Genomic DNA, 26,502 nt, shown 5'->3' with positions numbered 1-26,502 from the left:
GAACATAATAAATAATCAAAAAGTAGACTACATACACATAACCATTTTACTTTAGATGAAAGGACTTAGACAAAATAATACAAGGGGGGAATAAATGGTGCTGGAAAAATTATCTTTAAATAAATATCAACCCTTACCTCAGACTCTACAGAAAAATTAACTCAAAATGGATCATAGACATAAGAGTAAAATCTAAAATTACAAATCTTCTAGAATAAAAATTTATTTTTGATTTTGCAAGAACAATGTTCTCATAGATAGTTCAAAAATATCAGTCATAAATGAAAAAAAATGTATGAAATGAGCTTCACCAGACTTTAAAGTTATTCTTTAATAGGCAATGTTTAAAACTGAAATTGAAAGCCACAAACTGAAAAAATATATTTGCAATAAATGTATCTGATAAAGGAGTTGTATTCAGAAACCTGGTAAGAATTCTTATAACTTGATGATAAAAAGTAGGGCCATTCTCTTTTTAAATAATGGTCAATCTATTTAAACACATATTTCATAAATGAAGATATAAATAAATGACCTCTAAGTTTATGAAAAGATGCTAATGTAAATAGTCCCAATAAGCATTAATTTAATATGTATATTAAAACCATAATGATTACCAATTATACATCTGTTCAAATGGCTACAATTACACTGCCTGACACTGGCAACATTTGCAGAGATATGGAACGACTGGAACTCTTGACACATCATTGTACGTTGTTAGGAGGATAAAATTGTGCAACAAATTTGGAAAGCATTTTGGGCAATTTCTTATATGACTAAATAGACATTTTCTATAAGATGCTGTTATTCCACTTAAGACAAATGGTACATACACAAAAATTTGAACATTTAAGCAACTTTTTCTTATAAACACTAGTACAAATCTGGAATGAACCTAAATGTCTATCTACAGTCGTATAAACAAAATCTGGTGTATTAGTGCAGGAGAGTTGCACTCATTGTAGTAGGTAGCTTTCAAAAGACCTCCTAGTGACCCCAACTTCCTGTTACTCATAGCCTCGTGCAATTCTCCCCTCTGAGTAATCTCTCAAATGGAATACCTTGTTGAGGGCTGTCATTTTCTGTGATGACATTGCTAATGATTGAAGTATCTTGCTATTAGACTCCCTCCCTTCCTAGTTTAGTTTTGGAGTTTTTGTTGTTGTTTTGGTGCTGGGGATTAAATCTGGGTCTTGTGTCTACTTAGTTTGCACTCGACTACAGAGCTACATCCCAGCCCCTATTGCTTGTTTTGATGAAATAAACTGCCATCTTGGGAAGGTCCACATGGCCACACACTGAGGGTGGGCTCTGGCTGACAACTACCTGGTATCTGAGGACACTAGTCCCACAGCTCAAAAGCATATGAAGCCAGGCACACCTAGTGCACACCTGTAATCCCAGTGGCTCAGGAGGCAGAGGCAAGAGGATCGCAAGTTCAAAGGATCAGCAACTTAGCAAGGACTTCAGCAACTTAGTGAGACCCTGTCTCAAAATAAAAAAAAGGACTGAGCTAAAAAGGACTAGTTCAGTGGTAGAGCACTTGCCTAGCATGTGTGAGGCACTGGGTTCGATCCTCAGCACCACATAAAAATAAATAAATAAAATAGAGGCATTGTGCCCATTTACAACTAAAAATAAATATTAAAAAAAAAAAGGACTGGGGATGTGGCTCAGTGGTTAAGTGCCCTTGGGTTCACCCACAGTACCAAAACAAAGTGAATCCTGCAAACCACAACATCAAGTGAAGTTGGAAGTGGACCTTCCCATGTTGACCTTCCTTGCTGGAAGTCCTGTCTGATAATCTTGTTTGCAGACATGTAAGCAACCTTGAATCAGAGAGCTCATGAAATCAATGCCCAGAATCCTGACCCGCAGAAACTGTTAAGTATGTGCTAGTTTAAGAGGTTGAATTGGTGGCGATTTGTTTTGAAGCGAAAGCTAACTAAACCATCACCAACAGAAGGGAACAATTCGATGATAAACTTCATGCACTAACTTTCTATTAGTTTTCTGCTGGTGCACAACAGATCCTCAGAAGCTCAGCAGCTGCAAGTGGTGCTCATTTATTCAGTCACAGTTGTATAGATCAGAAGGCTGGGCATGGAACAGCCGAGTTCCCGTCTCAGGTCTCACCAGGTCTTCCATCACATCTGAGGTTCAAAGTCCTCTCTTCTTTACACGGTGGTTGACAGAACTCAACTCCTTAGGGTTTTAAGACCGAGGTCCCTGCTTTCTTGCTGGCTGTCACCAGGAAGGTGGCCTCAGTTCCCAGACATCACCTGGCATTCCCTGCCTTGTGCTCTTCCCTCCAGCATGGAAATTCTCTCCTTAAAAGTCAACAGCAGGGGCTGGGGTTGTAGCTCAGTGGTAGAGCTTTACCTAGCAGGCAATGAGGTACCAGGTTCCAATTCTGGAACTAGAAGGAAAAAAAAAGAAAGAAAAGAAAAGTCAACAGCAGAATTTCTCCCATACTTCAGATATCTCTAACTTCTTCTAAAGGCTCACCTAGGAAGATAACTCAAGCTTAAACTTTTTTTTAATGTATTTTTTATGTAGGTGAACACAATACATTTTCTTTTTATGTGGTGCTGAGGATCGAACCCAGGGCCTCACGCGTTCTAGGTGAGCGCTCTACCACTGAGCCGCAACCCCAGTCCCCAAACTTAACTTCTTAGGGACTTTAATTACCAAATGATTCCACTTTTTAAAATCTCTAAGAAAGACAAATACCACATGGTAATAAGGAGCAGATCAACAGGTGTCAAGACACAGAGGTGGGGTATTGAAAGAGACAGGCATTTTCTGGAGTGAGGGATTATACATTTTGATATTACTGCTGGTCATACAAGTCTATAACGTTGTTGGAATGCAGCAAACAATAGGCTGTGAACGTGTGCATAGTGTTCCATACAGAGTGTGCCAATAAAGATTAAAAGTAAATGGATCAGCCAGTGACATGACTTTTGCTTCACTACCATCTTTTTCTTTTTTTTGGCCATGCTAGGGATTGAACCCAGGACCTTGATGCTTGCAAGACAAGCACTCTACCAACTGAGCTATACCCCCAGCCCCTCACTGCCATCTTGTAACTGTCACATAAAAACATCTAATTGGCTGAACCTCAACTACAAAAAGGAACAATCTAACAATGCACACAGTATCCCAGCTGGGTCTTCGCACACCTAAACCTAGGTACAAAGGAATCTAGCAAATGCAATTTTAGTTGTAGTTTCCATAATGGGGTGGACACTGGAGGGGAAATGGTAGAGATGTTGAGCTAAGCCTGGTCCTTCAGTGCAAGCCTGAGCATGGACTAACCGAGTTCCCGCCTCAGGCCCCACGGTCTTCCTTCTCATCCCTTCAGTATATTCAGTAGGTCAGAACTACTGTATGGAACACACTCACATATGTGCACACATGCTCCCGTGGACCAACACTATGCTCAGGGACAGTGAAATAAAATTCATTAAATGAAGCATCTTCTACTGATGAGAGCCGCCCAGAAAAGAGAGTTTTTCTTATTAACATATAGAGCAGTTCTGTCTTCTCTTGTTCCATAAGCTAAGGCAGCAGACCTGGTTTCTAGTACTGAGATTCACTAACCAGATATCACTCCTGTAGATAAACACCCCACAGAAAACATTATTTCCTATTTGAAAATTATGTTCCAGTTTTGTTACTTAGGGAAGGGACCTATTCTTGGATCAGAGGATTCTGGGGGTTTTCTTATTTTTATTTTTGGTACCAGGAATTGAACCCAGGGGTGCTTAACAAATGCCAAGCCACATCCCCAGAACTTTTTAATATTTTATTTAGAGACAGCGTCTTGCTGAGTTGCTTAGGGCCTTGCTAAGTTGCTGAGGTTGGCTTTGAACTTTCAATCCTCCTTCCTTAGCCTCCTGGAGCTGCTGGGATTATAGGCATGTACCACTACACCCAGCCAGATCATAGAATTCATAATACAAAAAATGACACATATATAGAGCCTATAGTTACATTTAAAATAACAGAATTTTCCTTTTTTCTTTTTTGTGGGGGTGTGGAGATTGAACCCAGGACCTCATACATTCTAAGCACACATTCTTACACTAAGCTACCACCCCACCCCCTCCCTTTTATTTTTTATATCCACTAGATTTGTGGGGCAGACATTCAATAATTCTACTTCAGTACTGGGGTGGAAGGGGCATGATCAAATAACCCTCTGAGATTAAAAGTGGGGTGTTTTCTAGTCATAAGCATATACACTTAAGTATAAAGAATAAAACATACAAATTACTAAGAGATTTTCAGCATGTTTGGAAGGAGTTTCAGATGGTGAAGTCCATCACTCGAGAGTTACTGACACAATGAATTGTATATCAGGACAAAGAGCAAGATTCAAACTGTCAGTGTTCATTGATTGTGTTTCTATAATATGTATCAAATTCAGAGAGAAGTAAAATTTAATTAAAGCAATGTCTCGTCATAGATGTTGCTTATTTGATTTTTGCCAAAGCCAGAAATGCATATCAAATCATTGCTGTCTAGATAAATTACAACTCTATCTCTAAGATACAACCCTCGACTACAGGAAAAACTAACAAAGAAATAAACAAATTATTAGACACTAGTTTATTTTTATTAAAAAAATAAACTTCATTTCTTTGAAGACACAGGATGAAATAATTTCCAAACTAAAGAGTTCAGTTAATTGTCTCCAGGGCAACTGATGAGTCTGAAAAAGAGACAAGTTCACCTAGAAAAATCAACAAGGCATAACGTCTACAATGACATGTTAATGAAAAATAAAGTATGCACTTTAAAAATCAGAAAGGTAGTTAAGTGCAGCTGTTACCTTATCAGAAAGTACAAGTAGTAACCGATGAAAGGGAGAAACACAAATTAATTTGTTAAGGAAAATCAAGAAGTGTTTGAAGGAAGCCCAGCACAGGGGTGCGTGTGCACCTCTAAACCTTGCAATTTGGAGGGTTGAGGATCACAAGTTCGAGGCCAACTTCAGCAACTTAGTGAGACCTGTTTCAAAATAATAAAACAAAAAGGACTGGCTCAGTGGTAGAGTGCCCCTGGGTTCAACCTCCAGTACTGGGGGGTGGGCATGAGAAGGAGTGAGATCATGATTGACAACCTTCATTGAAGATGACCACTGATATGACAAATTCTGTCGGCCAACCTGGGAAACTGCAACCATTGCTTTTAAACATACACTTCATATAACCTAGTAAATCTCAAGAAAAGGGGAAATAGATACGATGTTTACATGGGTGTTCCACAATGTTGTTCATAATAGTGCAAAAATGTAAAATCTATTCACCTTTATTCATAGTAGCAAAATATTAATAATAAATAAAAACCACACAGGGCTCAAAGAATGAAAATGAGCTTGGAGCAAGAAAGAAAAGAAGCAGTCCTGTCATTTTCCAGGAGAGGAAGACAGCTGCAGATAAAACCAGCTGCAGGGTTTGTGGCGAACATCATCTCCCCCAGATCAGAGAGCCAAAGTGGAATATCCATGGCTGCTGCCCTCCCCTGTTGGCCCTAGACACACCTCGCACTCCGAATTCTTTACTGGGTACTCGACTACTAGCTGGCCCATCTCCTGAGGGCACCCACTCCACTCCTTCCTTCTCCTAAACTCTCCTAAAAAGCAGCTGATTAAAAGCTGATCGCCGCTTCCCCCTGTCCTGGTATCCTGTGGCTCTTCATGGTGCTTCCTTCACTGGGCAACCTGACCACGGCAGGCTACCCACTTGTTCCTGGCACAGCTCCACACTTGACTCATCAGGTTCTCCCAGTAGCCCAACCCTGGAAATAGCACATCAAAGGTGGGTGGATAAGCAGACTTGGGTTGTAGTCATTCAATGGGATATTACTCGGCAATAAAAAAGGCTACTGACATACCCAACAACACGGATCAGAAGAAAGGCATAAAAGCACATTCTGTGTTTTTCTATTCATATGATTCTAGAAGAAACAGAATGAATCTATAATGGCAGAAATCTCATCACTGGCTGCCATGGGCCAAGGTTGTGGAGTAAGATTGATTCCAACCAGCGCAAGGGAACCTACTTGGCAGAGGATTGGAGTGGGGCTGTGATGTAGCTCAGCTGGTAGACTACTTGCCTAGGATTTGCAAGGCCCTGGGTTTGATCCCCAGCACCACACACACACACACACACACACACACAAAAAGAGGAATGGAGTGGTGTCTGAAGGATGTGCACACACACTTACTAAGCAGTCGACCCATGCGATTAGCATGCCTTAGTATTATGTTAGGAATGTCATCCTTCATTTAAGTTCAGCAGGAGTATGCAAAGCCAAGGTGTTGGTCCAGGGTTGAGGTGGGTTGCAGTAACCCAGGGAGACTTGGAATATGACCTCAGATTTACCTTTTTATAAAAAAACACTGCTCACCAGATGATTTCAGTTAATGTAAATGCAGAATGTTAATTGGTCTCTAACTGCACTCAGTGGAAATGTCCCTGTTATCAGAATTATTCATTACAAACCCCCTGTCAGGACAGTGACACCTGGGGATGTGCTTGGTCTGCATTCCCAGCAGGGCAGGGGTGGGGGGACCTGTCAAGCATAAAGGGGAGGCGGGACCTTTCCTGATCCCCCAGTGGTGTGGCCCACATCCTCCTTGCTTGTTGGAGGCCTGCCCCCTGGAATGGAGAGGCACAGAGCTGCACCTGCGATGTTGCCAAACCTCCTTGTGCAGTGACCTTTAGGGCTGAGCCACCACACAGGCTGCTGTCACCGTGTTCTTGTGCTGTGGTGGAGTCCAGTGCACCACCTCTCCAGGAAACTGCTAATTGCATGTTCTGCTCTTCAAAACAATTGCATGTTTTGCATTTTATGCCAAAAAGTTTCAATAGCGGACGGCAGCAGAACTCCAGGGGAAGGCACTGGTGATTCCTGGTCATTACACTAACTTCCTCTTTGCTCTCATTGCCCACCGCTGCTTCTTTACTGAGCTGCACCACGTGCACTTTTTATGCATATGAGAGCAAGGAAGACTCTGCGTCCGTCCCTCCGGGCAACCGTAGCTACACATGCTGCTCACAACCAGGTGACAGACAGACTTCCATGTGTCCACAGCCACAAGGCACACAGGACTCGTGAAAGAACTCTCTTCACCCTGCAATGCCACGGTGGCACCACCTGCAGACTCCCCACAGAAGAATCAAAGTACCAGGCAGAGGCGCTGACGGCCACCTTGATGAGTGCTCGGGCGGAGCAGCACTTGCTGACTCACCAGAGGGCAATCCATCCTCTCTCCCCCTGCTTATCCAGGCACGATTCCCAGATCCAAGCCAACAGAGAAGCTTCCATCCAATTCTCACTTTCAAGGGAAAACAGTTCTGGTGTATCCTCCCAACAACAATCCTGACTCATCTGAAAACACGGGAGAAAGGGTCACGAGAAATTCCTGCGTGGTTTGGAGACAGCCTCATCTGGATCAGAGTAAAAGTTGAACATCCCTAATCTGCAATTCCAGAATCTGAAATGCCACAAAATCCAAAACTCTTTGAGCCCTGACATCACATCACATGTCAAAAATTTCTCACCTGACCCCATGTGATAGGTTGCTGTTAAAACTCAGGCATGAGGCTGGGATGTATAGTTCAGTGGTAGAAGGCTTGCCTAGCAATCATGAGGCTCTGGGTTTGACTCCCAGCACTGTAAAAAAGAAAATAAAAATACAGACACACTGAAAATAATAAATAAAATTACCTTCAGCCTATGTGCATATGATAATATATGGAATGTAAATAAATTCTATGTTTAGACTTGGGTCCCATCCCTGAGATGTTACCATGTGTATGTAAATATTCCAAATTAAAAAAAAAAAAAACCTGAGGTTCCAAGTGGTTCAGATAAGGGTTACTCAAGCTCTATTAATCATTCCTGCTTCCCTTCAGTCACTTCCTGCTTTGTTCTTTTTTTGGGGGGAGGTGGGGCAGTACCAGGGATTGAACCCAGGGGTGCTTAACCACTGAGTCACATCTCCAACTCTTTTTATTTTTTATTTTGAGACAGGGTCTCACTAAATTGCTTAGGGCCTGGAACTTGGGATTCTCCTGCCTTAGCCTCCTGAGTCGCTGGGATTATAGGTGTGCACCACTGAACCTGGCTCACTTTGTTTTCTTATCTGCAGTCTTATCTGCAGTTTATCCCCTCCTCTGTCCCCTGGATTGAATTCAAGTTTTATCTGGCTGCAACGATTCCCCTGTGGAGCTAATGAAGTAGGAAACTGCATCAATGCTTTCCGCTTATCAACTCTGAGGATTAGGTGTTGGAGTCGAAAGTTTAATGTGGAAGGGCCATTCCTGCTACGAGGCAGTCATGGCTGCTGTCGTGAGCATGCTTAGCCACATTATGTGCCATCAGTGCTGCCCAGCCCAGGCAGCACTCATTGCTCTCATTGCCCACCGTTGCTTCTTTACTGAGCTGCACCACGTGCACTTTTTATGCATATGAAAGAGCAAGGAAGACTCTGCATCCGTCCGTCCGGGCAACCGTCGCTACACACGCTGCTCACAACCAGGTGACAGACAGACTTCCATGTGTCCACAGCACATATCTTCTGGGATATGTGCTGCCTTGTGCTGCAATGATCCCTTCAGTTGGAACCTGCAAATTTACCCAGAAGATATGTGGTCCGGCAGGATCCAACACACACACACACACACACACACACACACACACACACACAAAACGTGTACATGAAGGAACATGCTTGTTCACAACACTTCCAGCAATGTGTGCCAATCTCGTTTCTACCACTGTACCTGTCCCATCAAACAGAAGTGTCACAATACCGATTTCTGATAAACAGATATGATCTGCTCGGTATATGACGAGCCACTTAACATTCTCTCTCTCTTTACTCGATACTTCCTGGAGAGCAGTGTGGAAAGAAGGTATCAATCACCCCAGGCATCCCCAGGTTGGGATGAGAGTTCAGACCAATTGCTAAATTTTACCTGCTTACACACTTATCAAAAAGAAAGTTATCTAAAATGAAGAGAACTACATGCAGAGTGACTGACTTTTCTAAGCAATTTTACAAATCAGTAGATGTCTGCAGCTTTCATGGTGAAATAAATCAATACATTTTTATTTTGCAATGCTAAAATAAATAAAAAATAAATGAACATACATGTATGAGTTTAGCTGCCAAAGTATTAAATAATGTCTCTTTACCGGAAGTGTGCTTTTATTTACATATGTTTGGTGATAGATGTAATTGTTGTACTCTTATAAAATAAATAAATAAAAGGCAACTCCACATTTATTCAATGTGGACATAGAAAGCCAGGATTTCCAATGCTACCATATTCCTTTTTCTGGTTGTTTGTTCCGGTTCACTTACTTTCACACCATAGGAAACATTTTTAGCCAGTACCATTTAGAATGGACCAGGACCCCTTGCATGCCCACTCAATGATGCTGCCAGCAGGAGACCCCTGTACTAATCTAGACAACCCCTGAAGTTGCCAGGGTTAGGGGGTGCAACTTAAGAACAGACCGATAACCACTGAGAGGTCCAAATTTGAGAGTCTTTATTAAGCTGGCCAACTGACTGTCTCACACAATGCCCCAAAAAATGGCTATTGGGAGAACAGCCCCGACCACAGGGTTGTAGGGGTTTTTATACCAAAAATCACATTAATCATAAGTGTCTGTTGCTATGATTCGAAATTACACATTAACATCATGAGATCATCGACAGAGGGGGAAGTGGGTCAAAATGACCCTTACCTAGGTACAAACTAAAGAATGGTTACTAACATCCACACAATCACTGTTCACATGGTACATTGTTTAGGAGCAATAGGGATCAAAAGAGAGCAATTCTTTACTACATAGAAGTTGCCATTGTATATGATTAAACATGTCACACCAAGTAACTGATGATGGGCACAGAGGCGGGGTGTTCCCATGGGAGAAGCTTATCTCCTACATAACATGGAGTCTCAGAGCAAAATGGAGTCTGTTTAGTCATTTCCCTTATAGACTGGCCTATGACATTCTCATGGAGTCAGATCTGTCAGCCCATCACACCAGAAGGGGCACAAAGACACGTATTCCTGTTCCCAATCTCTGTCTGCTCTGATATTCATCCTTTAGATGTGAACAGTGTTCAGGATGGCTCTGGCACCCAGTGCCTAACCACTTCTCTACCCTGCCCCGAATTGGTCCTCTAAAACAAAAGTAGGAAGGTAAAAACTGACACAGGGAAAACTGCCCTGATTATTTCCAGGATTATGTGAGGCAATTCTAGCAGTTAGTATTTCCATCAAAAAGTGGGTCTTCGAGAGTGTCCCAAAACAGGAGACTTTAGGTCATAGAATGAGGGCATCTGCTGTCATAAAATAGAGAACTGGTCAGCCAAGCTTGTGTATTTGGTAGCCACTGTACATTTTGTGTAAAGTCCCCCACAATAAACTTTTAGAGGCATATTTATGAAATATAAACTGTCAGTTTCTCAATTTGAAGGGATTAAGAATGCTTTTGTACATTACCAAGCATTATCTAAAGAAGAATAATAAACTTTGCAGTCTTTGACAATTTACAAAGTAGTTTATATTTATCTCCTTTTTCAAAACAAATTTTTATTTCTGTATTTATTTAATTTTATTTTTCATTACTGGGGACTGAACCCAGGGGCACTTTACCACTGAACCACATCCCCACTCCTTTTTATTATTTTTTTGTCTTGGGACAGGGCCTTGCTGAGGCTGACTTTGAACTTGTGATCCTCCTGCCTCAGCCTCCTCAGTCACTACCCCATGCCTGGCTTCTTATCTACTTCTCAACCATCATAGAGTTACAAAATATCCTAGCAACTGTCTAATCCCTTTCGGTTTTGTTTTGTTTTTGCAGTGCTGGGGATGGAACCCAGGGCCTCAGGTCTTCTAGGCAAGCACCTACCATTGAGCCACATCCCGAGTCCTTAATCTCATTTTAAGAATGAAAAATAGTGATGCCAAGGGAGTTGAATAGCTGATGTCCAATGGCCTTCTCCAGTTTAATATTCTTTCTGCCATATTCTATCTCCTTTGTTTTAAATACCCCAATTACTCATCATAGAGACTTCATTTATTCTTTGAGCAATGAAAGTAAAAGTTTAAAGCCCCAAATTCTGAACAGAATGAAATCTGATAAGTTTAATGATAATTAAATCTTTTTATGTTTCGTAAAGGTAGACTGAGGCACAAGGAAATGAAGAGATTCTATTCAATTCTCAGAGAAAATTCTAAAGAGAAGGTAAAAACTAGCTCTCCTGACTACTGGCTAGGGTCTTTTGGCACACAGCAATATGCCTTCACTTATTTTCAAACTCTTAATGAATTTTCATTAAAACAAACAAACAAACAGTCACTTCTTATTTTTCTTATCCAAGGGAAAAATGTGTTAGCTTTATTTTTCAAGATATTTCAGGACACTAGAAATAGTTTAAGTGTTTAAAATTATTACCGTAGGTTTGGGGGTGTACTTCAGAGGTAGAACACTTGCCTAGCATGCATGAGGCCCTGGGTTCAATTCTCAGCACTGCAAAAATAAAATAAACCTGACACTGGCCATCAGGACTGGGGGATGACCTGGAGGGATGCCTTCTCTCCCCCTCCCTCTCCCCTGCTCCCACCATAAAAATAAACACATTACAGCAAATGAACAGTAAATCAATCCAAAGCCCCAGCCTCCACAATGACAGTTTGATGCTGTTTTTCAAATAATAGATTGCTGTCTCCATTCCTCACTCATTCTTCTCTGTGCTTGACAGGTATTTATGTGTATACACAACAGGGTTCCTCCTGACTAAACATGTAAATCTCTGATTAAATATTGACTATCACTTCTAATAACGTAGTTCATTCCCACCTCATGCACTAGGGCATTTTTTTCTCTCTCTCTATTCCATAATGATTTTTCTTTTCTTCTTTCTATGAATGCCTTATCTTATATTCTTGGGACTTTTTTTAATTTATTTTTTTATTTTTTTTTATTGTATACAAATGGGATACATGTTGTTTCTCTATTTGTACATAGAGTCAAGGCATACCATTTGTGTAATCATACGTTTACATAGGGCAATGATGTTTATTTTTTTTTCCCTTCCCCCCCACCCCTCCCACCCCTCTTTTCCCTCTATACAGTCCTTCTTTCCTTCATTCTTACCACTCTCCTTATCCCTAACCCTAAACCTAACCCTAAACCTAATGCTAACCCCTCCCACCCCCCATTATATGTCCTCATCCGCTTATCAGCGATATCATTCCTCCTTTAGTTTTTTGAGATTGGCTTATCTCACTTAGCATGATATTCTCCAATTTCGTCCATTTGCCTACAAATGCCATAATTTTATCATTCTTCATTGTGGAGTAATATTCCATTGTATATATATACCACAGTTTCTTTATCCATTCATCAACTGAAGGGCATCTAGGTTGGTTCCACAATCTGGCTATGGTGAATTGAGCAGCAATGAACATTGATGTGGCTGTATCTCTGTAGTATGCTGATTTTAAGTCCTTTGGGTATAGGCCAAGGAGTGGGATAGCTGGGTCAAATGGTGTTTCCATTCCAAGCTTTCTGAGGAATCTCCACACTGCTTTCCAGAGTGGCTGCACTAATTTGCAACCCCACCAGCAATGTATGAGTGTTCCTTTTTCACCACATCCTCGCCAATATTCTTGGGACTTTTAAAAACACATCTCCTGATTAACCATTAACTCATTAGCTCCATTAGACCTGGGAGAAACTGTGTTCCCCTGTCTTCTATTGTGGCTCCCGGCATATAGTGGGAAAGAGCTGATGGCTGGATCATACATTTGACAAATTTTGGGAAAAAATTATGTATTCATGTGCCCGAAGAAATGCTTGCTATCCCCTAAGAACTCCTTTCTAGGACCACTAAAATTTGTTGCCTGCATTTAATTTGGCCAGGTATTAATACTTTATGTACCAAGTAAAAATAATCTAAATACATTTCAGAATGGAAAGTCCATCTAAAAGTGAATCATGACATAGCCCTAAAATATGGAAGTTAAAATATATAAATGAATTAAAGTTGCTATACATAACAATGAAAACGTTCAGGTTTCTGTGTGCTTTTGTTTTGTAGAATCAAAAGTTAAATGACTTTAATTAAACATCACAATGAATAAAAATTCAAATTTTCCTAATTCATGCCCTCAGTGATTCTTCCTAGCTCCTAAACTACAATCATCTGAATAAAGAGAAACTTAGTCTTCAAGATATACTTTTTATTCTTCCTTATTTGACATATAAAATTCCTTTTATTTTAAAATACTGCCTTACAAAATAGTTACCTCTGTATACTAAAATGATTCAAAAAGATATAAACCAAACTGTTAAAAGCAATTATTTTTGAGAGTTGAGATTTTAAGAAAAATGATTGCCCATTTCTACTTTATTCTGAGATTTTCTTACAAGTATACTGCTTCAGAAATTTTAAATAGATCTTTAAATGGCTTTCAGGATTTCTTTTTCAAACACCATCTCCAACATTCAACTGTGCTTCACTGTGTTGCATTAGAAATGAAGTAAAATCTCAAGATGGTATGAAACAGTTGCACATTGGGTCTCCTAGTCACAGCAAAGGGCCTCTTTTCACAGAGGGGCAGTTTTGCAAGACTTGAAGCTCGCAGCAGTGCAAATTGTACAAGATAAAAGGTGGACACTTGGTCTCATGCAATGTCTGTGGGGGTTCTGTGCTAATACTATCCAGTATTATTCATGCAGCAAGTGAGTGATTAACTCACAAATGACTTGCAAGTTCATACATGGTTCAAAAACTAAATCAAATATCAAATCTTCTTATAATTTTATTCAGATTTATATTCACGATGTGATGGAATGTTTAGCATGTTACCAAGCCTCAAGTATTTGCAGAGTCTAGATAATCCATACTCAACGCTGGAGTATATAAATAAGCTAAATCACATCCCATAATAATAGTGACAAATAACATATCCCTGTTTTCTCCTTCTGGTGAATTTTAATTTCCAAATCACTTGGATCTACACAGCTTCTCATCTGTGCAGTCTGACTTGCATCTAAGCATTATGGTGACAGGAGCTCAAGACTCTTGATGTCAGAAAATAGAAGAGCGCGAGGGGGCGGCCAGGGGCAGAGTCACCTCTCTCCACCAATCTGGACTGCGGACTGCGGGCGCAGCAGCGGCCCCAGCGGCAGGTGCTGCGGGTCTGCGCTTGGGCCATGGCGGCAGCGGTGACTCCTTGAAGCGCCTGTACGGGGTGCACGCTCTTTGTTATCAGTGAGAGCAGCCAGAAGTCAGGGCCCAGCGGTTGTCCCCGACAGTCTCCCCTGGGTGGTTGAGGGCTCCAGACGCCCTCTTCAGTTCTGCTGCTCCGCTGCGGAGGTCATTCCGAGGGGCAGCTGCTGCGGCCTACCCACCCGGGCGCTTGGGTTGCTCGACTCTTTGGCTGCAGCGCGATGCCCCCTGAACTGGCGGGTCCAGAGCGACCCTAGTGCCAACCCTCAGGGGCCTAGTTCAGCACAGAAGACCCTCAGACCAGCACGCAGTAGTGGGCAAGATTCAGCCCAGGCGACCGCGGATCGTGGGCGCTGCAGGACTCCAGCTGCATTATTTCCGGGCGCTGTGCATGGATTTTTTTATGCCATATTCCTAGAAGCATTTTTATATCCAATCTCTATTATTCATTGGTCAGCGTTATGAATCAAGGGAACAATGAAGATAAAATTAATACAAACCAAAGCATGAATATCCCTATGAAATACAGATGAGCATCTTCAAGACACTGCAATCCTGACTCAGGGATCAAAGGACTTTGCCACCACTTCCAACCTCCTAGAGTTTTTCTCATGGAAGAAGTATCCCAAAAGATGCAGCAGAAGGACCAAACCTCCTGGCTGTGTCCCAGTAAACAAGTGATATTATTCAAAAATATCTAAAAATGGGATCAGATGTTGAGAGTGTCCAAGCTTCTGGGAAGTTATCTGATGAAGTCCAGTCACCTACAGGGTTTAAAGAAATGGTTATCCCTATCTGCAGATATCAGAATATCTGATGGATATCTGGAAAAGTTGAAGATCAACAGTCCACCATTTCATCAACCATTGAGCTGTAGGTCTCATAGAACTTTCTTAGTAAGTTTTTGGTATCCTACCTGCATCATCAGATCTGCTTTTTCTATTATCTGAATGTAAATCTTTTAATTTTTGGCAGTTATGGGAATTAAACCCCCAAATTTGCACAAGCTAGGCAAGCTCTGTCAATGAGCCCTTAACACCAGCCCTTAACTTAATATTATGTAAACCTTCTGGGTTTTATCATTTTCCATTCTTAAGGGTTTATTGGAACCCTTAACATGCATGCATATTGGAATGTGATTTAAGCTATGTTATAGTTTATTTTTGGTAAATTTTATTGATATATGCTAGATATGCAGAATATGTACCACATATATCTTCTTAGTACTGTACCAGATACAATGAACATTTGTTAATATACATGGATTACCCAGTGAAGTACCCAAACCACCACCCTACAACTCAGTGAGTATCTGCAGTGTTAACATACCTGTATGAGTAGAATGCAGTTGAATAAAATTTTTAAAATCCCATTTCATTTATTACCCCTCATCTGTAGCCATGATCCCTGTCTCTTTTATACCAAAGATTAGTTTTACCTGCATACATCATACTATTTTGGCCATATTATTTTATAGTATGTTTTAATACCTGGAACTTTCTTATTCTCATAAGTACACATTCTTAGTTAACTTTAAAATGCTTAATACTTCTTTTCTTATTATTCTTATTTAAACCACTGAACTTGGTGTAATTTAGTATAGAAATATATTTTCAAAAATTTACATAGACTTGGAAATGTATTTTATTTAAACAGTTTGTATGTATGTATATACACATATGTACTAAATGCTTTGTATCTTGATATGTATGAAAGTGTACAGTATGCATTTTTTGTGGTTGGTTCCTTTTGCTGTGTTAAGTTTGTGAGTTTTATCTATGTTGTTCATATAGTGATATTTCATTGTTTTTGTTGCATGTTCTTTTACTGTATATTGTACTTTTTTAGTGTATGACACTTTTTCAGTTCTGTCAATGGTCATTTTGCTTTTATTCAGTTTTTACTATTATCAGATAGTGCTAAAACCATTTCTGTGATTTTTTTTTGCTTAACATATATAACACTTCATACCTAGGATTGGAATTATTGGATCATATTGAATATATATATATATATATATATATATATATATATATACATATATATATTTCCTAGAAAATATAAAAAGTTTTCCAAAAAAAAAAAAAAAAGACTCTTGATGTCACCTCCTCCATCTGGGAAGACCTGTTTCTACCCTAAGAATGAAGCATCACTGGAGATCACTGGCAGGGAGAGATGCTTTGAAGTGATAACATAACTTCATTTCATTTAAAAAAAATTTTAGTTATAGATGGACATAATTCCCTTATTTTATTGTTTTATTATTTTATGTGGTGCTGAGGCTTCATGTGTGTGCTAGGCAAGTGCTCTACCACTGAGCCACAACCATAGCCCTATGACTGCATTTCTTTAAGTAGCTTTTTCAAATTTAAACTATTTGTTAATCTGAAAGATCTTCAGTGTTCTCTTTCTTCTGTAATCTTAAATTTTTAGTATATCAGAAAGTGCTCATGAGATTTTATGCTTTTTTAAATAAGTGAACAGAAGAATTTTTAATAATATTTTAAGTGAGGAAAAGTCTTACAGAAAAATAAAAAGAAAAACAGAAAAGCTATGGAGAAAAAAAAAAAACCCAAAATTTTAAGTTTGAAAAACCACCATTTGGCACCATTTAGCAAAACCACAGTAATACTTATTTCAGTGAAATGCTGAAAATTGGTGGATCCAAGAATGAGGAGAAATAGGATATTTCACATAATCTCAAAGTATCTTCCTACGAAACATTTATTAATTACAGTGGGAAAAGGGGTAACTTTATAATGGAGATTTCTTAGCACCCTGACCAATTGATCAAAGTTACTCTCACCAGAACAAATGGACATCACGTGTCTCCTGACATGAAATACGGCAGGGCATTCCTTCCAAGGCACTGCGGTCAAATGCAAAATGATTTATGAAAAGAACTGGAGGGGGCTGAGGTTCTGGCTCAGTGGTACAGCGCTTGCCTTGCACGTGTGAGGCTCTGGGTTCGATTCTCAGCACCACATATAAATAAATGGATAAAATAAAAAGAATTGGAGGAATCTTACACTCACTTAAGGAAAAGATGTCAATCTGAAAAGGCATGTCCTGTATGATTCCAATACAGACATTCTCTAGAAGGCGAAGATTAGAGAGGCATTCAAAAGATCAGTGGTGGTTGGGCTTGACTAGGGAGGAAGAATGAAGAGGTGGAGCACAGGATTTTTAGGGTAGTGAAACTTTTATGATAATATAATGTAGATACTTGTTACTATAAATTTGTCCAAACCAGTAGAATCTACAACACCAAGAGTGAACTTTAATCTATGAACTTTGGGTGACAATGACGTGTCAACATATGTGACCCATTCTAAAAACCGAACCACTCTTGTAGGGGATATTGGTAGTGGGGAGGCTGTCCGTGGGTCGGGGCAGAAGGTACAATGGAACTCTCTGTACTTCATGCTCAATTTTGCTGTGAAGCAAGGTGACTCTAAAAGACAAAGTCTATTCAAAACGATTAACAAGAGAATATGCAACTGTATTCATCATTAAAGTAATATAAGTTAAAACAATGTGACACCATATATCACGTATAAAGCAGACAGTGATTAAAAAATTTAATGAAATCCAAGATTGGCAAAAATATTGAAAACTAACTCTGGCATACATGGAGTGTAAATCCATACGAACTATTATCAATACAACAGAAGGCCTGCAAAATGTAAATGTGCAAACTGGAGATTTAGGAATTGCACCTGTATTCTCTAAGGCAAAAGCATACACATGCAAAGATATTATTTACTGAAGCAGTCTGTAAGAGCAAAACACTTGAAAGCAACCTAAATATCTGATCACAGATAGAAAAATTGGGATAAGAGATCCCAGTTCACTTACCTGAGACAAGAATTGGGGCAAATATACCGGGCTAGAACCAATCCCTCTAGCAAAAGCATTTTACTGATATTTGACTTTTGGGTAGTAAAATCTACTTCCAACCATGTTAATATTAGCACAAACAGATATCACCACATCCAGATTTAATTGCATTCACCCAACAGCAAAGATAATCAGCTAATCAAATTAGACCTTGAACATACAATATGTTTAATAATAAATATACCAATATAATAAAAATACTTTTTTTGGACTATGCCATAGACTGAATTATAACCACCTCCAAATTCATTTGTTAAGCCCTAACCCCACTACTGGAGATAGGGTCTTTAAAGGAAGTGATTAAGATTAAATGAGGTCATAAGAATATAGTCCTGAACTGCCAGAGACGGTGGCACACACCTGTAATTCAGGCTCGGGAGGAGGATCTCAAGTTCAAATCCAGGCTCAGTAACTTAGTGAGGCCCTAAGCAACTCAGTGAGACCCTGTCTCTAAATAAAGTATATAAAAGGGCTGGGGATGTGACTCAGTGGTTAAGTTCAATTCCCGGTACCAAAATAAAATAAATAAATAAAAAGAATATAGCCCCGAACCAACAGCTAGTTCCCTCATAAGAGTGAAAGAATCACCAGAGCGCTCTCCATGTGAGGACACAGCAAGATGGAAGCTGTGGACAGCCAGGGAGGCCTTCCAGTTACTGAATGCTGGCACCCTGATGTTGGACTTCCTGGTCTCCAGAACTATGAGAAAAACTTGTGTTGCTTAGTCACTCAGGCTCCGATATTTTCTCATAGCAGCCTGATCAGACCCATACAGACAGACTGCTCGTCAGTCCTCAGAGTGATAAACTTTTTCATCATGGAAGAGATAATGCTGCTCATTTGGACATGAGTTTAAAGCATTCAGCAAAAAACTCTCAAGAGGATTTAAATACATCGGAAATTCAGAAAACAATGAAAAGGGTGTGCTTATTAATCCACACCCAATAAAGACAGCCATGAGGGAACCGCACAAGCTGCACAAACCACCAGTGGTTGTACAGATGGGCTGGAAGACCCTGAAGCACAAGAAATAGGGGGCCACTTTATCATTCAACCAACATGCTTGATTTGGGGCCAGGGGAACAGTGACATCAAACTGTTTGCTCAGCCCAACGTTACATTTCTCTGAATTCTTTAATTTGGTGATGTGATCTTCCTCCATCACCTCTGACCATCAATTCCTGCCTAAGATCACAGACAAAAGAAGAGGCTGCCTCACTAATCCATTTTGTACAAACCTGGAAATAAAATTTAAAAAGAGGGGGATCTTCATTTACTTCCTTTTTCCTTCAAATACTATGTCCTGTTAATTCTTCCTCCTTAATGTATCCCCACTTGTTTATCTATATCCAGACTACTCTCTCATGTGGCCTAGAGGTGGCCCGCTTGCTGGCTTCCCTGAGTTCCTTTCTCTCATTTGAATCCATTTTCCATACTTTGTCTACAGTGTTTTTTAAACATTTTTTTTTCTTTGTTTGGTACCACGGATTGAACCCAGAGGTGCTTAACCACTGAACCACACCCCCAACCACCCCCCCCCCGACCCCCCGCCTTTTTTTTTTTTTTTTTTTTTTCTTTTTTATTTTGCGACAGGGGCTTGCTAAGTTGCTAAGGCTGGCTTTGACTTTGTGATCCTCCTGCCTCAGCCTCCCAAGCCACTGGGATTACAGTCATGTACTACCATGCCCAACTGTACATTTTTTTAAAAGATGTCACCACCATGTTTGAAAACCTCTAAAACAGCCCATTGATTCAGACCATTCTCCTTCAAGGCTCTGTATGATCAGACATTCCCTACCTTTAGTTTCTTCCCACTCCCACTATGCTTTGGCCAGCTCTTCTCCACTGAGCACCTTTAAGATACCTCCTTCTCTGTTCTGGCCCACCTTTTAGACTTTCTCTTATGATTATGGTATACTTTTCTTCTAGAAAGCATTCCTCATGCTTGTATATGGATTGAGCCAGGACTCTTCTATGAACTCTGATCACCAATGATGCCACCATTGTAAGCACCTATCTTGCTTTATTGAAATTGATTCTTTATTCTGTGACCTTCCCAACTTCTATTCCCAGTGACAACTTCACTTTTGACCTTGAAGCCCAAGACCCTGCTGGCCTTGAGTATCACTGTTGCCCTTTAGCATGGCGAATTTTCAGGCACTCAGTCTAGCATCCAACAAATACTGGCTAAAGGAAGGATGGTTATCTTGTTCTATCACTGAGGAACCAAAGTAAAAGGGACATTTCAAAACACATTTTTGGGTGTTTTTACCTATCCCAGGAAGATACTAAATGTGCTGTGAAATGTGACATCATAAACACAGGGATTTTAAAGATGCTGTCCCACCGTAGAATTCAAGAAGGGACAGGTGAGGGCCTTTCACCCGGTGCAGACAGGAGCTACGGATTAGGAAAGAGGCAACTTCATGAACTGTCTTGAGATCTAAGCAGTCAACAAAGTGCTTTGTTACAACAAAATAAAACAGCACTCCAGCAATTCTGGGTGCCTAAAGGCAAGGAGATTAAAAAAAAAAAAAAACAGTGGGATCTGTTGAGTGAAAAGGAGGGAAAACACAGCTCACAACTTCTAGTGTCTTCATATAAGAGAAGGGGAGAAGAGGGTCCACTAGAGATGTAGGAAGGCGCATTTCAGAGAGCAGAGAAAAAGATTTAACATGATGAAAGGCAACTGAAATGAGGTGAGACTAAATTAAGTCCTTCTTGTACTAAAGATGGAAACACTGAGAAACTGTCCAGGCCTAGGGCTCATTATGGTGGGAAATCAGAGACGAGTAGGTCTGTGCTTGCTGAACACTAGTGTTGGCCTGTACTCTCCCTGCAGGTGTCCTTGCTGCACCCTCTCCCTTCAAAAGCACCCCAGCCGTTTACCAAAGCACCCCTTGCCCACCACCTCCTCCTCTCTGAGGTTTCCCTGGTTCCACAGGCAGTGCTAATTGCTCTCTCTACATTACACATTTCCTCTATCAGAGGGAATCATTCCTTTATTCTGGGCAGGGAGCCTGAAGCACTTGGGCTTACTCCCTTAACAAGGCCTCAGCGCTCCTTCTTCAGAGGGCGTACCCCAAGCCTTATTCGGACAACCCCTGCCCTGGACAAAACTGCCTACCTGTAAGTGGAGGTACTCGAGCAGAAGAAAGGATAGTGAATTCATTCCATTCGCAGGCATGGAAAGATATGCACACGTGCGCTAAAACACATGGCACCAGAATGTCGAAACAGCATCTTCAAAACAGCAAAACATGGGGAAAAATGTCCATCAGTAGAATGGATCGATTGTGGTACAGTCACAGAATGGAACTCTAGACAGCAGTGCGAATGAATACACCAGAGGCACACATGAACAATCTTACAAACACAACGACAAATAAGTTATAAAAAAGGCATACTGTGAAGTTCCATTTATACAAAAGATCAACACTAATATACATTGTCAGAAATCGCGACAGCAGGAAGGAAAGGACTGAAAGGGGAAGGAGGAGGGTTCTGAGATTATGCTTGTAATCCCAGCATCTTGGGAGGCTGAGGCAGGAGGGCACAAGTTCAAAACCAGCCTCAGTCGTTTAGAGAGGTCCTAAGCACCTCAGTGAGACACTGTTTCAAAAAACAAAACAACAAACAAACAAACAAAAACCCCCACCTGGTCCAGAGGTACATATTATGTTATTCATTTACTTGGGTTATGCTCTTTCTTGACCTTGGTGGTAGGTTCACTTGACAATGCTCTGGCCTGTACATTAATAATGCTCAGAACTGTGTGCTTATACAGGTATGAATATCATATTGATTAAAAGGTTTATTTTTAACATAAATCTCATGTATTTTCCTATTTCTGTTCTTTGCAGTGCCAAGAATCAAACCCAGGGCCTCACGAATGCTAGGTAAGCATTCTACCACTGAACTGCCCACACCCAGCCCTCAACACAAACTTTGGAAAAGCAGAAGGAATGAGAGACAAAATGAGGTAATGTTAAATTGTCTTTGTTAAAAATACACTGTTCTGGGGCTGGGGATATAGCTCAGTTGGTAGAGTGCTTGCCTCGCAAGCACAAGGCCCTGGGTTCAATCCCCAGTACCCCCCCTCCAAAAAAAAAAAATACTGTTCTAATTTTTATCAGTGTACTTAAAATAAGAAAAAAGTCTAGCCAAATTGGATAGCCATGAATGAGCCAGTAGGGCAGATCCACATGGGGGTGACCACAGGATCCAGGACTAGGGAAGACAGTCTGGTTTTATAGTGGCCAGGAGACTGTTGCCATGGGCGTGGGTGGGTGAGCCCAGGGTCTGGAGAGCTCACCAATTTCCAGAAGAAGGTGTGAGGAAGTGTGAGAAAGTTGGACGGAACACAGTGACCTTTGAGGTCAAGGTTTCAGAGGTGAAGAACTAAGTAAACGGAGAGGGACACCCAGGTAACATGGTAGAAAATCACCATCTATGAAAGATCCAGGAACTGTGGTGTAAGAATATGTGAGCCATAGATTCTAAAATGCCAGGACAATGCTAGGTTGTGGGGTGGAGGGAACATGAGGTAGGGTATTATTTCTTCATCAGTATAGAAAAGCAACTAGAAGTTTGGTGTTAAGCCACTGGCAGGAGTCTCAAGGATTAAGGTCTGGCACACAAGATGGAGGGGGAAATGGTCAGTGGAACTCCAAGAGAATAACCAGAAGACTTTAACGCTACATAGCACACCTGCTGTGATCTCTGCCTTCCTCTGCCAAGTATCAGAGCTGCTTGAATAATCATCTGACTCCTCTCTCTGGATTTCAGTTTTGACAAGGATATCAGAATTGCATCTTACTCATTTATATCTCTGGAAGCACATTAATTAAAAAAAAATTTTTTTTTAGTTGTAGGCAGATACAATACCTTTAATTAATTAATTAACTAATTAATTTAATGTGTTGCTGATGATCAAACACAGTGCTAGGCAAGTGCTCTACCCCTGAGCCACAACCCCAGCCTCCCAAAGCATCTTTTAAAACATCTGGTCCATAAGTACATATTATGTTATTCATGTACTCCTAAGCTTCTTCCACAGGGACTGAGGTTTGCTAGTAAAATATTTACTATACAATTTATAAATCAGGACCAGGAAAAAAGTAAATTACAATGGAAAGCAGTTGGGGGATTTAAGAAAGTAAACCTGCAGACAGATTTCCTACAATTGAAATTCAAATTGTACAATTTGAATTGGATTGTGACCCACACTTTCCCATCCCCTCACATAGAGACATGCTTGGGAAGCATTCAGATTCCAATGGCAATCAAAATGATTCTTGTCCTTTTCAATTCAAATAGTATATTACCTTCCCCAAGTTCTCTAATATGCAGATGCTAATTTCCAAGTTCTGTGGCAAAACAGGGTATTCTGCATCCTAGGTGAAGCACACCCACAGCCATGGCAAGTATTTTAATCAATTTCAAGGAACTGTACGTATCACTCCATTTCAGGGAATCTGCCTTTGCTTCCTTGTTCATAAAAACCGCAGGCTCACTTCTCTCTTTTCAATTAAAATGAGACAGAAACCGTTTCCATGTGGCAAAACCAAAACAAAACCAAAACAAAACCAAAACACCACCTAGATGAAATAAGTTTCTCATAAAGATGAGATTACAGGATATAAGAAACCCAAGAAATAGACATAATAGTAAAATGAGTAATGTGTCTCTTTATGGGAAATCCCAAAGCTAATAAAGAGAAGGTTAATTACAATAAAATGATCCCCGTAATGTACTTGTCTAAATTGATTGCTTCAGTCTTGGTATAAATTCTTCTCCAATCCCCTAAAGTGAATTCCAATTTCTCCAAAAATCATTACCAGAGGATTCTGCTCTGCTTTTCTTGCATCTTTCTGTAATTGCACTTATTTCACTCAAAAGCAAGTTAAAGATACAATGTTTGTTCCTGTATTTTTACTGCCTCATATTTAAAATGAGAATGCCATTACCTATCAAGTAAGAACAATTCATATAATTCTGTATGTATGTAATAAACACTCTGATGATTACAAGAAACAAAATAAGGCACTAGGGTTGTAGCTCAGAGGTGGAGTGCTTGCCTAGCAGTGCAAGGTCCTGGGTTTGATCCCCAGCACTGGAAAAAATACAAAGAGAAAAGAAAAACCAAATATGAAATGAGAGACTTTAGCTTGTTGCCAACAGAAAATAGTTTGTAGCCCAAATAACATTTTAGAGGTAAAATCTAAAGAGAACAATCCCAAAACCATTTTTCCCACACACTTTTTCAAATGAGACAATCCAGGACTAGACAAAGTGGAGAGTAACTGGAATTAAGCTCCAAGTTCAAGGTCTCTGCTGACCACTATGGGAGTTAGACCCTTGAACAGTTGCTAATGCAAATTGAGACATGTCATATGGTCAAACACTGACCAGATTGAAGACAATATGGGGGGGAATCACTTCAATATATTAATATTTTAATTTGATCACATATGGAAATAAATGTCTTTTATATATTGGGTTAAACAGAATATGTTCAACAGAATATGTTTTATATATTGGGTTAAACAGAATGTTTCTTTTTGCCTTTTAATGTGGGTACTAGGAAAATTTTAATTACATATGTGGCTTAAGTAACATTTCTACTGGACAATGCTGTTCTACACTCATGTCAGAATTTTTTGGACTCGGACCTTGGTTTTCGGACTTGATTCCCATGTTGGAGCTCAGAAAATGATACCCCAAAACATGCCACTTTGAACTGCAAAGTGCACCTGGGGAGCAGCAAATGTAGGGAAGGGCTTCTCTCTGAAGATCCCTTATTTACGTAAAGAGTAGAGACTAGATCCATCAAAAGGGACCCTGGTATTCCCTCTCCTGCGATGCGTGTGGGAAATATGCGTGCCTTTCCTTCTGATAATTTATCCACTGCCGGTTCATTTCTCAGATGCAAATACTCCAAAGGGGAAAGAGAAGGTTCTTTGACCTCTACACCTAGAAATAAGAATCATATCCTATCTCAAGGTTGTAAAGAGAGTGGAATTTGTCTTTAAATATAAGGTATGATGGATTTCTTAGCCCAAATTTAACAGCTTGTTCTGGAAGTATCAGATTTCGCAGGGTACAACTGAGTCGGTTAAAAGGGTCTTTTCAATTCTTGCGCGTGTCTGGCTTCTCCCCTGTGTCCCAAAGGGGCTGGGGACCCAGAGGCCACTCAACCTGGACTCCGCAGCGGGGCAGGAAGCAGAGCCGAAGCTGGGTTGGCGGCTGCAGGTACGGGGCTCTGGCTCTGGGTCCCAGGCTCCCCGGGCCTGGAGCGCTGGGACTGGCGCGCCGCGGTGGCGGCTGCCCGCTGCTCCGCCGCCAGCTCTGCAGGTGGATTGGCTGCGCTCGACCGCGGTCTTCCCAGCCCCGCGGCTGCCCTGCGCCCGCTCCGCCCGCGGCTACCATGGCAACCGGACGCCGCGCGTGCCTGCCTTGGGGCATTCCAAGAGGGATCCCAGCCCTCCGCTTCCCAGGGCACCTGCAGTCACCCTCCACGAGCCAAGGCCTGAGCGGGGTCCCTGTCTCCATCCCTTCAGTGAGGCGGGGTTTTTGCGTGGGGTTGACACAACTCCATCCCCAGACAACAAAGGGCGGTGGCGTCCTTCCTAGAGGGCGACGCTGGCCCGGATTCGCCCGCCTTCTTTCAAACCCCAGGGACCGGCTCCTGCAATCGGCCGGCTGCACTTCTCCACTCGCCTCACAAGACGGGAAGCTCAAGGGACCTCCAGCCACTCACCTGCGGCCGTTTGCTGCAGGGTCCTGGTCCCGGACCCAAGGGGATGGCGCCTGGGCAGCCCGGAGTTGGACGGGCTGAAGCAGGCTACGCGAGAGGCCTTCGTTTCCAGTAACGACGGATCCCCTAAGTCGCAGCTGCGTATTCGGGAGGCCCCCTTGCACTTAAAGGTGACTCCAGCCCTGGAATTGGCCAACCTTTCAAAGTGGGGCCGAGGAGGGTGCTTAAGGGCAGTAAGTGGGGTGTAGGGTGGGAAGTCCGGGGAACTAGAGATCTTCAAAGTCTGGTCAGCCCTGCCACGTCGCTTTTGCCCCTGGTGCCCGCCACACTTGTTCCTGTGTCATTTTGCTGGTCGTTAGTGGTTGCTCTTCCGAGATGACGTTCATATTACTGCAGAGGGACTCTGGGTTGCACAACAGTCCTGTAACAGGAGTTAACTGGAGAAAAAAAAATGCCCCATACCGCAGGTAGTTGGCATAAAATTAGATGAAAGCTAATAAAAACGCAGTGCTGGAAAATTATTATTTATTGGACCAGAAAAGAAAGAACAGAGAAAGTAAGTTAA

The 26,502-nt window shown here is 41.2% G+C and overlaps 1 long non-coding RNA gene and 1 other non-coding gene across 2 annotated transcripts; one reads left to right on the top strand and one right to left on the bottom strand.

Moving 5' to 3' along the window:
- Positions 1–1,688: 1,688 nt before the first annotated feature.
- LOC124993184 (uncharacterized) lies at positions 1,689–26,281 on the bottom strand. The gene is made up of 4 exons (XR_007110262.1): positions 25,941–26,281; positions 22,889–23,009; positions 21,306–21,421; positions 1,689–2,422 (listed from the first exon to the last, which is right to left on the bottom strand). It is a non-coding gene; the product is annotated as an uncharacterized LOC124993184 (long non-coding RNA).
- Positions 22,205–22,277, top strand: Trnaa-cgc (transfer RNA alanine (anticodon CGC)). The gene has a single exon. It is a non-coding gene; the product is annotated as a tRNA-Ala (tRNA).
- Positions 26,282–26,502: the final 221 nt, after the last annotated feature.

This window comes from Sciurus carolinensis, chromosome 9 (assembly GCF_902686445.1).
Source record: "Sciurus carolinensis chromosome 9, mSciCar1.2, whole genome shotgun sequence".
Taxonomy (NCBI): Eukaryota; Metazoa; Chordata; class Mammalia; order Rodentia; family Sciuridae; genus Sciurus; species Sciurus carolinensis.
Note: the sequence above shows the minus strand (reverse complement) of the source record. Positions and strands in the feature narration are given on the sequence as shown.